The sequence below is a fragment of the Protopterus annectens genome, chromosome 6.part0, assembly GCF_019279795.1.
Source record: "Protopterus annectens isolate FY-2018-M chromosome 6.part0, PAN1.0, whole genome shotgun sequence".
NCBI classification, from domain to species: Eukaryota; Metazoa; Chordata; order Ceratodontiformes; family Protopteridae; genus Protopterus; species Protopterus annectens.
Window position 1 is genome coordinate 786,803,205 of NC_056737.1, and position 12,768 is coordinate 786,815,972.

Genomic DNA, 12,768 nt, shown 5'->3' on the forward strand with positions numbered 1-12,768 from the left:
TGGTGGGGAGTGCAATTCAGTGGCTGAGTGGAGTGTCAAAAACAGTGCAGGTTAGACACAGGAAAACATCATATAGACTCCTGAAAAACGAAATAGTGAGGCACATAAAAAAGATTTAGCCCCCTACAACCTTCTTCAAATAATTTGTACTCACTTTAGGAGCTTAGATAAAGAAGATAAAAACTGAGCAGAGTAACAGTTAATACAACTTTCACAGCAAGATAAATGCTATTATTAGCTAGAGCAATTACTGTAGACTATAGCGCAAAAACATTGAATATCAGACTATACAAAATTACTAAAGCAACTACATTTGATAAACAACAACTGAAAGTAACATGTAGTAGGTAAAGCTAGGGTAATTTCTAGTAGCTAGGTTATTTGGAGTCATAATCCATATACTATCAGCCAGTGCAAGTTCTAATATAACTAGATTAATTAACATTAGTAGGACCTTGCATGAGGTATGGAAGGCTAGGGCGATGTCTAATAGCTAGGTTAATTTTACAGACTAAAACTACTCAGAAATACCAGCAAGTAGGTTTATCAACAGCTATTTTAAGTTCCTCTCTTCTAAACACAGCATCCATTAATTGTTTGTCCCAGTTGCAGCAAACAGGTCAAGAAAATAAGGAAAAGATGCCCGGATAGCAAGAATCACGTCTTTGTGCCTGAGAAAAGTATCCGGTTGCTAAACCAGAAGATGAAAAAAAAAATCTGCACTCTGTGCCTGAGTACATTTAAAGTGGGCTATAATCGTAACTACAGTAAATCATAGTGACATGTGTCTGAAAGGGTGATAATATCAGCGCTTTGTGGCTGAGCACATTTAAAGTGGACTATAAGCGTAACTACAGTAAATCATAGTGACATGTGTCTGAAAGAGTGATAATATCAGCGCTTTGTGACTGAGTACATTTAAAGTGGGCTATAAGCGTAACTACAGTAAATCATATAATAATAATTCTATATGGGGATATCCAAATGCATTTTACAAAATGGTGTATGCATGCTCTATATGGGGATATCCGAATGCATGTTACAGAATGGTGTATGCATGTTCTATATGAGGATATCTGAATGCATATTACAGACTGATGTATGCATGTTCTATATGGGGATATCCAAATGCATGTTACAGAATAGTGTATGCATGTTTTATATGGAAACATCCGAATGCATGCTACAGAATGGTGTATGCATGTTCTATATGGGGATATCCAAATGCATGATACAGAATGGTGTATGCATGTTCTATATGGGGATCCAAATGCATGTTACAGAATGGTGTATGTATGCTCTACATGGGGATATTTGAATGCATGTTACATAATGGTGTATGCATGTTGTATATGGGGATATCCGAATGCATATTACAGAATGGGGTATGCATGTTCTATATGAGGATATCTGAATGCATGTTACGGAATGTTGTATGCATGTTCTATAGGGTTGGAAGGGTGGCCTAATGGTTAAGGTGTTTGCCTTACAAACACAAGGTGCAGAGTTTGAGTCTCACAAGGGATAATTGGGTAGGCTTAAAATGGCTCACAAGGGCAGTTAGATTAGTATGAACCTATGAACCTAATATGGGGATATCCAAATGTATTTTACAGAATGGTGTATGCATGTTCTATATGGGGATATCTGAATGTATGTTACAGAATGTTGTATGCATGTTGTGTATGGGGATATCTGAATACATGTTACAGAATGGTGTATGCATGTTTTATATGGGGATATCCGAATGCATGTTACAGAATGGTGTATGCATGTTCTATATGGGTATATGTGAATGCATGTTACAGAATGGTATATGCATGTTCTGTATGGGGAATATCCAAATGCATGTTACAGAATGGTGTATGCATATTGTACATGGAGATATCCGAATGCATGTTACAGAATGGTGTATGCATGTTCTATATGGGTATATGTGAATGCATGTTACATAATGGTGTATGCATGTTCTGTATGGGGTATCCAAATACATGTTACAGAAAGGTGTATGCAGGTTGAATATGGGGATATCCGAATGCATGTTACAGAACAGTGTATGCATGTTCTATATGGGGATATCCTGAGTACTCTTCTGAGGTCTAAAAAAGGTACATGGATATTTCTGTGGTTTGAGGGAGGCTCACCATCACAGAGTTTGAGTACCCGTGGTTCAATGGCACTAGTTTACTGGAGAGCTAGACATACAGGTGTGTAATTGTTGTCCCACCCTGAAAGAACCCCACAACTTCTCAGAAAATAAGGGTCCTGTGTTGGTTCTGCCATACATTTTTGATTATATAGCAGGGCTGACTTTGCCATAAAACAAGGCCAGTTGTGAAGAAGTGTGAACTAGAGACTGCACAGTACTCCTCAGAGATGCTGTCCCGATGTTGGTGTCAATCTCTCTAGCATGCTGCATGTTTGCTGTTAAGAGGTAAGAACCAAGTAACCACAAAGTATTGTATAACCACATTTAGGCAGAATAAGCATAAGACTAAAAGCTCTCTGACACTTAAAATTGTGCTCCTTAAAAATCCGTAATCACAAACACAAAAGAAGGAGTTGAAAAGTGAAAGCAGTATAAGAAATACTAATCAGCCCAGGTTTCTGACATTGTAACACTGTCAGCATTAATTACACTGTAACGCTATCAGCATTAGATAGTTACACTGTAACACAATCGGCATTAGATAGCTCACACAAATATTGTACTACAGTAAAAGGCAGAGTGTCATGAAACCTGATCAAGAAGTAAACAGATATGATAATGGCAGTGACATTGAAATTAGACCATCAAACAACTATTGTGTAATTTCATCTGAGGTGATTTAATTTTGAAAGTCTTTAAATGTGGCCACAGTTCGCTTAAGCTGCTACTTTTGCTAAGTAGATGAAGGCTGAGAATTTAAAGTTGCAGTGAGTTTCACCACAATGCATTGTATTGTGTAAGTCGGTGGTGCAGCATTTGGTAGGAGGTCCTCTTTTCTTCACTGTGATGCAACAGTGGAGTTGGTATGTATAATGTTGGAGAGGGAGAGGCTTACCCCCTGCAAAAATCACTTTTTTGTGTTTTTTATGTTTTTTCTCCTCACCATTTTTGGCAAGTGATTTGTGATGAACTATGAACCTAAAAATGCACTTCACATTTGCATATGGAAACTATTTTGAAAGGCTACGCTGTTTCCCACATTAAGTCTGCTACCTCGCTTTGCTATGGATCTCACTGGAAAAGTAGTTTCAGGTCAATATATACTGATTCATCTTCTAAAACATTCAGTAACTACCTAACCTAACTCAAGACATGCTCCACGATATTGTTCTCTTACTACACTCTTTTTTAATTTCTCCAAGACTTTTGGTTTTCTAATACCATGATGGGAATGGACCCCATTCCTAAGACAAAGTACAATTAAAGTTCATGAAATTAGTATTGTTTTAATCTTTGATGTCAGGCAAAAGTGCTCTTCGGAGTACCCGCAATGTGCCTAGTAATGACACCTTCAGCAATTCATATGGAGTTACATGTATTGGTAACATGTCTAAATACGATTGTAGGTTCTTTTTTATAAGACCCGTTGCTCCTACTACTATTGTAACTGTCTGGGTATCTTTCTTCCACATTGCTCTCATTTCTGCCTGCAGATCCTGATATTTTATGACTTTGTGCCTCTCTGTAAGCAAGGCACTGTTGTCACTGGGTGCGGCGATTTCAGTGATCAATGGTCCCCTTCTCTTCTTTTCTTGCACCTGTATATCTGGTTTTCTACCATCTTACAACCTCTATAACTACTGCACACTACCAAAATGACACAGGAAACAGTGAAAATGTCCAACTGCTGGTATAAGACTCAACAATTTTCAGCACAGCTCGAACAGAGAAATATTATGTGTAGTATGATCCACACAATGAAAACCAGTTGAATAATTTATTGTAAAATCCACACAAGAAAAATCACGTAGCACACAGCGAAATTCTAGTTAAGCACTTTCATCTGTAACATACAGACTTCATCAGAACCAAAAAATTCTTCCACAACACCATTTAAATAGAATTTTTAACGCCAAAAATGCACTTAAAATTTTTTTAAAGAAACATAACTCAATTTGTTACTCAAAAGAAAAAATGCATATACAGTTTCAAAGATACATATAAAAATAGATAAATGAATAAACACTCTATAAAATCCACAAAAAAATATAATATTCATAACATTTTCTCAAAATATTCACATAAATAACAATAAATGCAAATAATAATTATATTGTTATATAATGTATAGTATTTTAGTGTAAAATAATAAACGCAAATTATATGCTGTCTAACTGATAGATCATGTAATACTAAGTCATAATGAGGAATGGCTTGATACTGATGAATTCATTGATGCCAGGGTATCTAGTGGCATCTGTCAGTATCTGCCATTTACTCTCTTTCATAGCTAGTAATGCTTTCCAATTCCCCCCATATGACATGGTATCAACTTGATGAATAATAACAAGTTTAAAATGGTGTGAATCGCCATAAATGGACAAATGTTTATATAATGCATTATTTTTATCTTTCACTTTAATGTTGTAAGTATGCTCATAGATTCGTTTCCTGAAGTGTCTCTCCGTCTTACCTATGTAGAATGCAGTGCAGGCTTTGCAAGTAGCAACATAAACAACTTGTTTAGAATTGCAATTGCCTGCCTTGCATCTGACAAAAGTTCTATTAATATCTTCTAACTTAATACAATCATCTTCATTGACAGCACAACATTGTTTGCAGGACCCACATTTTTTGGTACCCAATGCTTTCCTTTTAAAGTGTGTAGAATTTGATGCTTTCTCTAATAATTTTTTAATATTGGGTGCAGTTTTGTATACAAAGCAGGGATGCCTTCCCAATATTGAGGCTGTGTCATCATTTACCATAATCAAATTCCAATGCTGTCTAACTATATTTCTAATATATTGTGTATAGAGTGTATACATCAACACACAAACACGGTTACTATGAACACCTGACATAAACATCTCCTTCTTACAATTGATATTTTTTACGTCATTAAATGGCCTGCCCAATAGGGGTGGATATTTTTTGCCCTATTCATTTTTAACATAATTGACTACATGAAACAATAAAGTTGGAGGGTAGCCCCACATCTTGAGCATATTACATATTCGCTCAAGTTCATGATTCATAACTTCTCTAGTTGATGACATGCGAGCTGCCCTAATACATTGTCCTTTAAAAACATTTCTAAACACATGAGGAGGATGGTGACTGTTGAATTCAATATAATCATTTGAAAGTTTTCTTCCTGTATATTTGAGATGTAAACCCCCCATCAGAATGACTAATAAAAATATCTAAGTAAGCAGTGCCACTGTCACCGATGTAAGTGAAATTTAAAAATTCTGTGGTACCGTTCATAAATTCTATAAAGGATTTAATCATCTCCTTGGGACCCCTCCATAAAATAAACAAATCATCCAAATATCTGGTATAATAAACTATATTTGAATAAAATTTGCTCTTAAAGAGGAATTCCATTTCCCATTCTAACAAAACGAGGTTGGCAAAATTTGGAGCACAAGATGCTCCCATGGCCACACCTCTAGTTTGTCTGAAATATTCACCCTGAAAGTGAATATAATTATGATCAAGAACTAATCCCATCATATCTGTTATTAAACAAATATGGTCCCAATCCATGTTGGAAAATTTTCTTAAACTATTACTAAAATATTCTAATCCAATATCCTTAGGAATGCATAAAAATAAATCCACTACGTCTATTGTGATATAAATAAGTTCTTTGTTCCAAATATCGGGCGTAAGCTGGCCCAAAAAAGTCCATGAGTCCTTAATCAAGTGTGAAATATTCTCATAGACCGGCTTAACCCATCTATCTATAGCCACTCCCAATGTATATATTTTAGATCTTGTTCCTGAGACAATAGGTCTAAATGGAGGTTGTGTAATACACTTATGTACTTTAGGAATGCCTATGATGGTAGCTAAAGTAGGATAGTCAACTTTTAAATATTGATACATGTCATTAGTGATTCTATGGTCAATAAGATATTCTTCCAATTAAATATCTATTCTTTTATAACCAATATTAATTTCATTAAGTGATACTACTTCATAGTTACCAGATGAATACAAAATATTATGCATTTCATTAATATAATCAAATGTATTGAATATCACTATTCCGCCACCCTTATCCGGTTTCATTAATCTAATTTCCTTATTATTCATGAATTTATTGAGACATTTACGTTCATCTTCAGTTAGATTGTCCTTTGTGCCATACTTACAAATACCTTTTGTCTTAATAGTTTTATTTAACTTATATATATCTTGACACGCCATTTTTTCAAAATTGGCTACTGATTGTTAGATACAGGAATAAATGTACGTTTCTTTTTGAGTTCATGATGGGCTGCCAACCCTTGATTATCACTGTGTTGTCTAAATTGCATGGCCAAATTAAGCCTCCTACAAAAAAGTTTGATTTCTTTAATGGTATCCACCAGGTGAAAACCCACAGTTGAAATAAATTTCATTCCTTTACTAAATAGCATGTAAAACTCTTATGTGATATTCATATCAGTATAATTAAACACATTCAATCCATTAAAAGAATGAATAATATTTTCTGAATATTTTTTCCTGTTGTTATCATCGTGATAATTAAGTTGTGAAGTGACCTTACTGCCATTCACAGGAGCGTTAATAGAAATATTTGATATTGGTTTTTCTATTACCAAGTTGTTTGACACTCTGTCTGATTCCGATGGATCAATTGCTTTTTTGCGGCTGGATAAAATCTGCCCCCCTGAAAATTAGTATCCTTATCAGTTTGTCTGACCCTATTCCTATTATATCTTTCAGTATCAATCACGGATCTATCCTGCGGCCAAATATATGCCCTATTACCATTATATTGTTCAACATCCCGCTGTATTTTTCTACTTTTCCTATTATAAATTCCTTTAGCTTTATGTTCTGCTGTAATAAACTGCTTATTGTAAAAATCTTTCCACTGTGCAAAAGATGTATCATTCAAAATATCCCGGTTCAATTTTTCTACTTCACGAACCAATGCAGACAATTTTTCATCATTCAACTTGATAAGCAAATTCATATAGTCATATCCAAAATTATCAAACAATTTGTTAAATTCATTAATAATGCCAATGTTGTATTCCACACCCATAGGTAATTTAAAAAACCTAAGGTCCTTTGGTACTATTTGTAATGAAATACACTTGGCTAAATATGCATTGTCAATCTTAATATTCTTAATGGCTAATAATTTCTTTCCTAACATATTAATCGAGTCTTTAATGGACCCCTTTGAAAGACTGTGATGTCTCCCTTCTTTGTGACTATAACAATGTCCATCATTGTTACTGAACTCATATTCATCTCTCAAAAAAATATCAAGACAATCTTTATCATGTACGCTAAGTGCCCTGCTCGGGCCATTAGTCTTATAACCATTATGCTCCACACCGGAAGTATATCCCTCATTGGTGAGATCAGACCATAAATTAATCTCACTGGAGATCCACATCCCGCCCCCAACCCCAGCAAAAAAAACCACAGTGAAGAACTTCTCAAAAGCAAACTTCACACTTCTTAAGACTGGAGTGGTATCCTTCAAAGCCCCCGAGCCAGTGGAAACCACAACCCACGCTGCTGAAACCCTTACAAATGCCTTCTACGAGCACCTCCAGGAATGTATGGATCAAGCAATCCCTAATAAAATCAAGACCCTTTCCACCAAAGGCAGGCGCCCGGTCTGGTGGACCCCAGCCATAAACAAACTCTACAACAAGAGGAGAAAGCTACTACATGACAGAGCAAAATCCCTAAAAGGGAAGGCATCTCTGATCACTACTAGCAAAAAACTATGATCACTAATAAAATCATCCAAGGCCAACATTGAGAGAAAAATCGCTAATGACACAAAAGACAATCATAAGGCCTTCTTTAGCTATGTTAGAAACCTGGGTGGAAACTCCCAGATATGCTCAGAATTAGTCCAAAATGATACAGAAATCACTGAACCCACAGACATTGCCAACATACTGGCAGACAGGTTCAGTGCAAATTTCTCCCCTCCCTCCCCCCCAAAAGGAGAAATATCTATCCCACCAGAGTCTAGCCTCCCAAACATCTCAGATGCCCAGGTGAGAGCTGCTCTCTAAAGCAAAAAACACAGCATCAATGGGACCGGACGGTGTCCCCGGCTGTGTGCTACACGAACTCAATGAGGAACTAAACCCACACATAAGGCTGCTGTTTAATCTTAGCCTTACTACAGGATACGTACCCAAAGAATGGCGTACGGCAACTGTGGTCCCACTCCACAAAGGCGGTGCTTCTACGGACCCTGGAAATTACCGCCCCATAAGCTTGATGAGCTTTATCTGCAAAGCTATGGAGAGGATCATAATGGAACTCATAAATAAAGACATTGGGGACGTACAGACACTGGATCCTACCCAATTTGGCTTTGTCAAGGGCAGATCCTGCCTCTTGAACTTGGTCGACTTTTTCGAAACAGTCACTAAGGCCATTGATGAGGGTAAGGCAGTTCACACAGCCTACCTTGACCTAGCAAAAGTGTTCGACACAATACCCCACTCGGGCATCATAGAAAAGCTCAAAAGCTTAGATGTAAACCCATATGTCACAAGATGGGTTGCAAACTGGCTCAAGGACAGAACCCACAGGGTTAGAGTTGCTGGTGCCATGTCAGACTCTAAGCCGGTCACGAGCGGTGTCCCACAGGGCTCAGTCCTGGGCCCCCTCTTGTTCGGCATTTATTTTTCTGAAGTGCAGGCAAACATAGGGGGATTGTGGCTGACAAAATTTGCAGATGACTGCAAACTGGGCACCATAATTGACACTCCATCAGACACAGACATCCAACAGAGAGGTCTCATAGAAATGGATAACTGGTGCCAGAGCCATGGCCTTAAGCTAAATGCCAAAAAATGTATAGTCATACCCTTTGGGAAAAACAAGGTAACCCCTAATTACCACATAGGTGGTAATCCATTAAACACAGAAGAAGTTATCAGGGACCTGGGGACCCAAGTTGACAGTAACCTCTCTTTTGACACTCACATTGCCAAAGTGGTTAGGAAGACCTTCTACATTGCCCACCTGATCATGAAGGGATTCACATCCAGATCAGGAGAGGTCATTGTACCCCTGTACTCTTCACTTATCAGACCAATGATTGAGTACAACGCCCCATTTGGAATGTACCTTACCCGACACCTGCAGCAGTTGGAAAGACCCCAAAAGTTCCTCACCAAAAGGATAAAGGGGCTCAAACATATGTCATACGCTGCCCGACTGAAGAAACTCCAGCTCTATTCAGTCGTATACCGTCTGCTCAGAGGTGATCTGTGCCTGACATACAAGTCCATGTCCAACCCGGAATTAATGGACATGCTCCACCTCAAAAAATCCAAATCCATCAGAGCCATGAGAGCAAGAGACTTAAACCTCAACACAGATATAAACAGGACGTGCTGGAGGGACAGATTCATCACCCAGAGACTCCCTACACTATGGAACAGAATCCCAGTCCATGTGAGGCAGAGCCCCTCACTGACTCTGTTCAAGAGAAATCTTGATGAGTGGATGGGAGATCGTAGGTTTACCCCGGGAATCATCTCTGTGTCACTGCTGGACAGAGGCACAGCAAACTAATGGGTATAGTATTCTCATCCTAAGGGGTGGTGAAAGCCACACACACTCTGGCTAGGCTTATAAATGCCCTAGGGCAGATAGCCTAGTATGAACCTATGAACCTATGAACCTATTACTTTTGTTAATATTGTTTCCATATGGACTAGAAACAATATTATCAACCACAGTACCTTTCAGTTGGTCAAACCGTGTCCTAGTAGCTGCAGAATATGTTTTGATAGTATTTGAGTGTTTAGGTCTCGCTCCCAAGCGTTCTACCTCTTCTCGAACATGGAATAAGCTGAAATCAAAAGTAAATTCATTCTCCGATAAATGACTCATATTTGCTTTCCTATAGTTCATAGAAGGTAAATCCTGCGTAGGTAAAACTCCACTGTCTGTATTGCACACTTGCCCATTTGGAATATCTATCTGCATGCTTATGTCAATGCCAGTAGGGACGAACGAACGCTTGGCTGGTGCGCTCTAGTCCAGCCCCTTCTAATGGCTTAGAAGATGTCAGCGTCCGTCCCACTAGCTCAATAAATCTGGAAACCTCGGACTTAAGAGATAATACCTCTGAATGTAGTTTGTTGAATTCTTCCCTGCTCAATGAAGCTTGTAACTCCTCATTGTTGTCTTCCATACCAGCCAGCAACAATTGCACACTACCAAAACGACACAGGAAACAGTGAAAATGTCCACCTGCTGGTATAAGACTGAACAATTTTCAGCACAGCTCGAACAGAGAAATATTACGTGTAGTACGATCCACACAATGTAAACCAGTTGAATAATTTATATATAATTAAAGTTCATGAAATTAGTATTGTTTTAATCTTTGATGTCAGGCAAAAGTGCTCTTCGCAGCACCCGCAATGTGCCTAGTAATGACACCTTCTGCAATTCATATGGAGTTACATGTATTGGTAACATATTTAAATACGATTGTAGGTTCTTTTTTATAAGACCCGTTGCTCCTACTACTATTGTAACTGTCTGGGTATCTTTCTTCCACATTGCTCTCATTTCTGCCTGCAGATCCTGATATTTTATGACTTTGTGTCTCTCTGTAAGCAAGGCACTGTTGTCACTTGGTGCAGCGATTTCAGTGATCAATGGTCCCCTTCTCTTCTTTTCTTGCACCTGTATATCTGGTTTTCTACCATCTTACAACCTCTATAACTAAACCAATGACAAAGCAGAAACTGGAGTATTTACTTATGATAGTAAAGCAGTGGGGAAGAAGCCACCAAATGTGGAGTCTTTAAATACTGAAATTCTAAATAAATAAACAAACAACTAAAGAAAGGAAAAAGCTGTCCCCGGGATTCATAAACAGAAATTTTTCATGCAGGAACAGTGTAGCCACTCCTGCACAGAAAATGGCTGCCTCACAATCCATGTACGCGCTGTTTTGACATGCACAAGTGGCCCTACACTGTTCCTGCACAGAAAGCCATGCAGGATGCTAATCAGCTCATTTGCTGGTAAAACAACATGCAAGGGAGCTGATTGAGTGATCCTGCAAGGAGGCTGGTCTCCGTGCAGGAACAGTGGTATTTGCAGAAATGTATTCGGTTACTAACCAAATACATTTCTGCAAATAAACAAACAGAACCCTGACAGTGCCCAAAAAAGCATGTATTAAATGCATTGGGCATGCCAATGGCCAAATATATGGCGACTGGCATTTAGAAAAGCCCAATATGTTTAAAAATGATTTTTTTCTTTGCCAATCTCAGCCATTTAAGTATGGGGAAGCGGTGCGCAAATGGGATGGTGGGGAAAATAAAAAAAAGGGAAAATACAAATGTAGGGGAAATCTGCATTTTGCTATGACAGTCAATGGCATGCAGAAGGTAAACAATGGCAGGTAACAATGGTTGCTAAGGAGGAAGGCTCATGTGTAGTGCAGTAACTAGGGATTAAGGCAGTGGGGTATGTTAATGAGGGGACTTATACTAAATCACAAATTTCCTCTAAGTGTCACACTCCACATAACCATGTAGGTGCTCTAACACCACCTTGTAGACAGGAGGAGCAACTAACATTAAAAGGGGGTGTGTCATGCTTGCTGTAAGCACATTGGAGGTCTGTTGGATGGGTTTGTGCTTAAGTGATGTGGTGTGCCTGAAGCTGTATAGTCTTATTCAATGAACTGAGGAGCGTGTTCGCAGCCAGGGGAGGGTCATTTCTTGCTGTTTACACTAGCTAAATGGGTCTGGGTGGTGCACCGAGGATTAAACAGGAAGGGCATAGGAAAAGTAAAAGGAAAGAGCATAAAAAGCGAAATACAGTGCAAACAGCAATATGGGATACTGCAACACACAATAGGCCATTGAAAACACTCATTAATACAGCAGGCAGGTGGCTGCATAGCCTAAAATGGGAGGAGATGTAAAAAAACAAATAAATAAAGGGCAACAGCACAATAAAGGAGAAATGAAGTATAAATCAGTAATATAGGATTCTTGCAACTCACAATGGGCCAGATAAAACACATAATAATACAGCTGGCAGGTGGCTGCATAGCTGAAAGTGGGAGGAGATGTAAGTAAAAAATAATTAAAAAAAGGCAACAGCAGAATAAAGGTAAACATGCACAAATTACCTGTAATGCTTCTAACACTCACAGTGGCCAAATACAAAGCCATGAATAATATAGGTGGCATCTGGAATGTATCATAGTAACCCAATCATACAGGCAACATCTGTAATGCCACAGTATAAAGTATGGAAACACCTTACAGTCTAGTTTATCCCATAAAACTCTGCACCATTGGTGTATACATGTGGGGGAATTTTAACTGTAAAATGTTAGGGGCTGACATTGCTTTGATCCATTAGTATGTGCTAGAGGCTGAGGGCAGAGAGGAGGATAATGCTGACAACCGCCCCAAATCCAGAAGGAGGAGAAGACTGTTCAGACCCAGGGTAACCTACCAGGGGCTACATGACCTGGAAATAGTAGAGTGCTACAGGGTGGACAAGGACATACTTCAACAAATTATGGAGCTGTGCTGGCCTCACCTCACTTCCAGAATGAAGGGGAACTC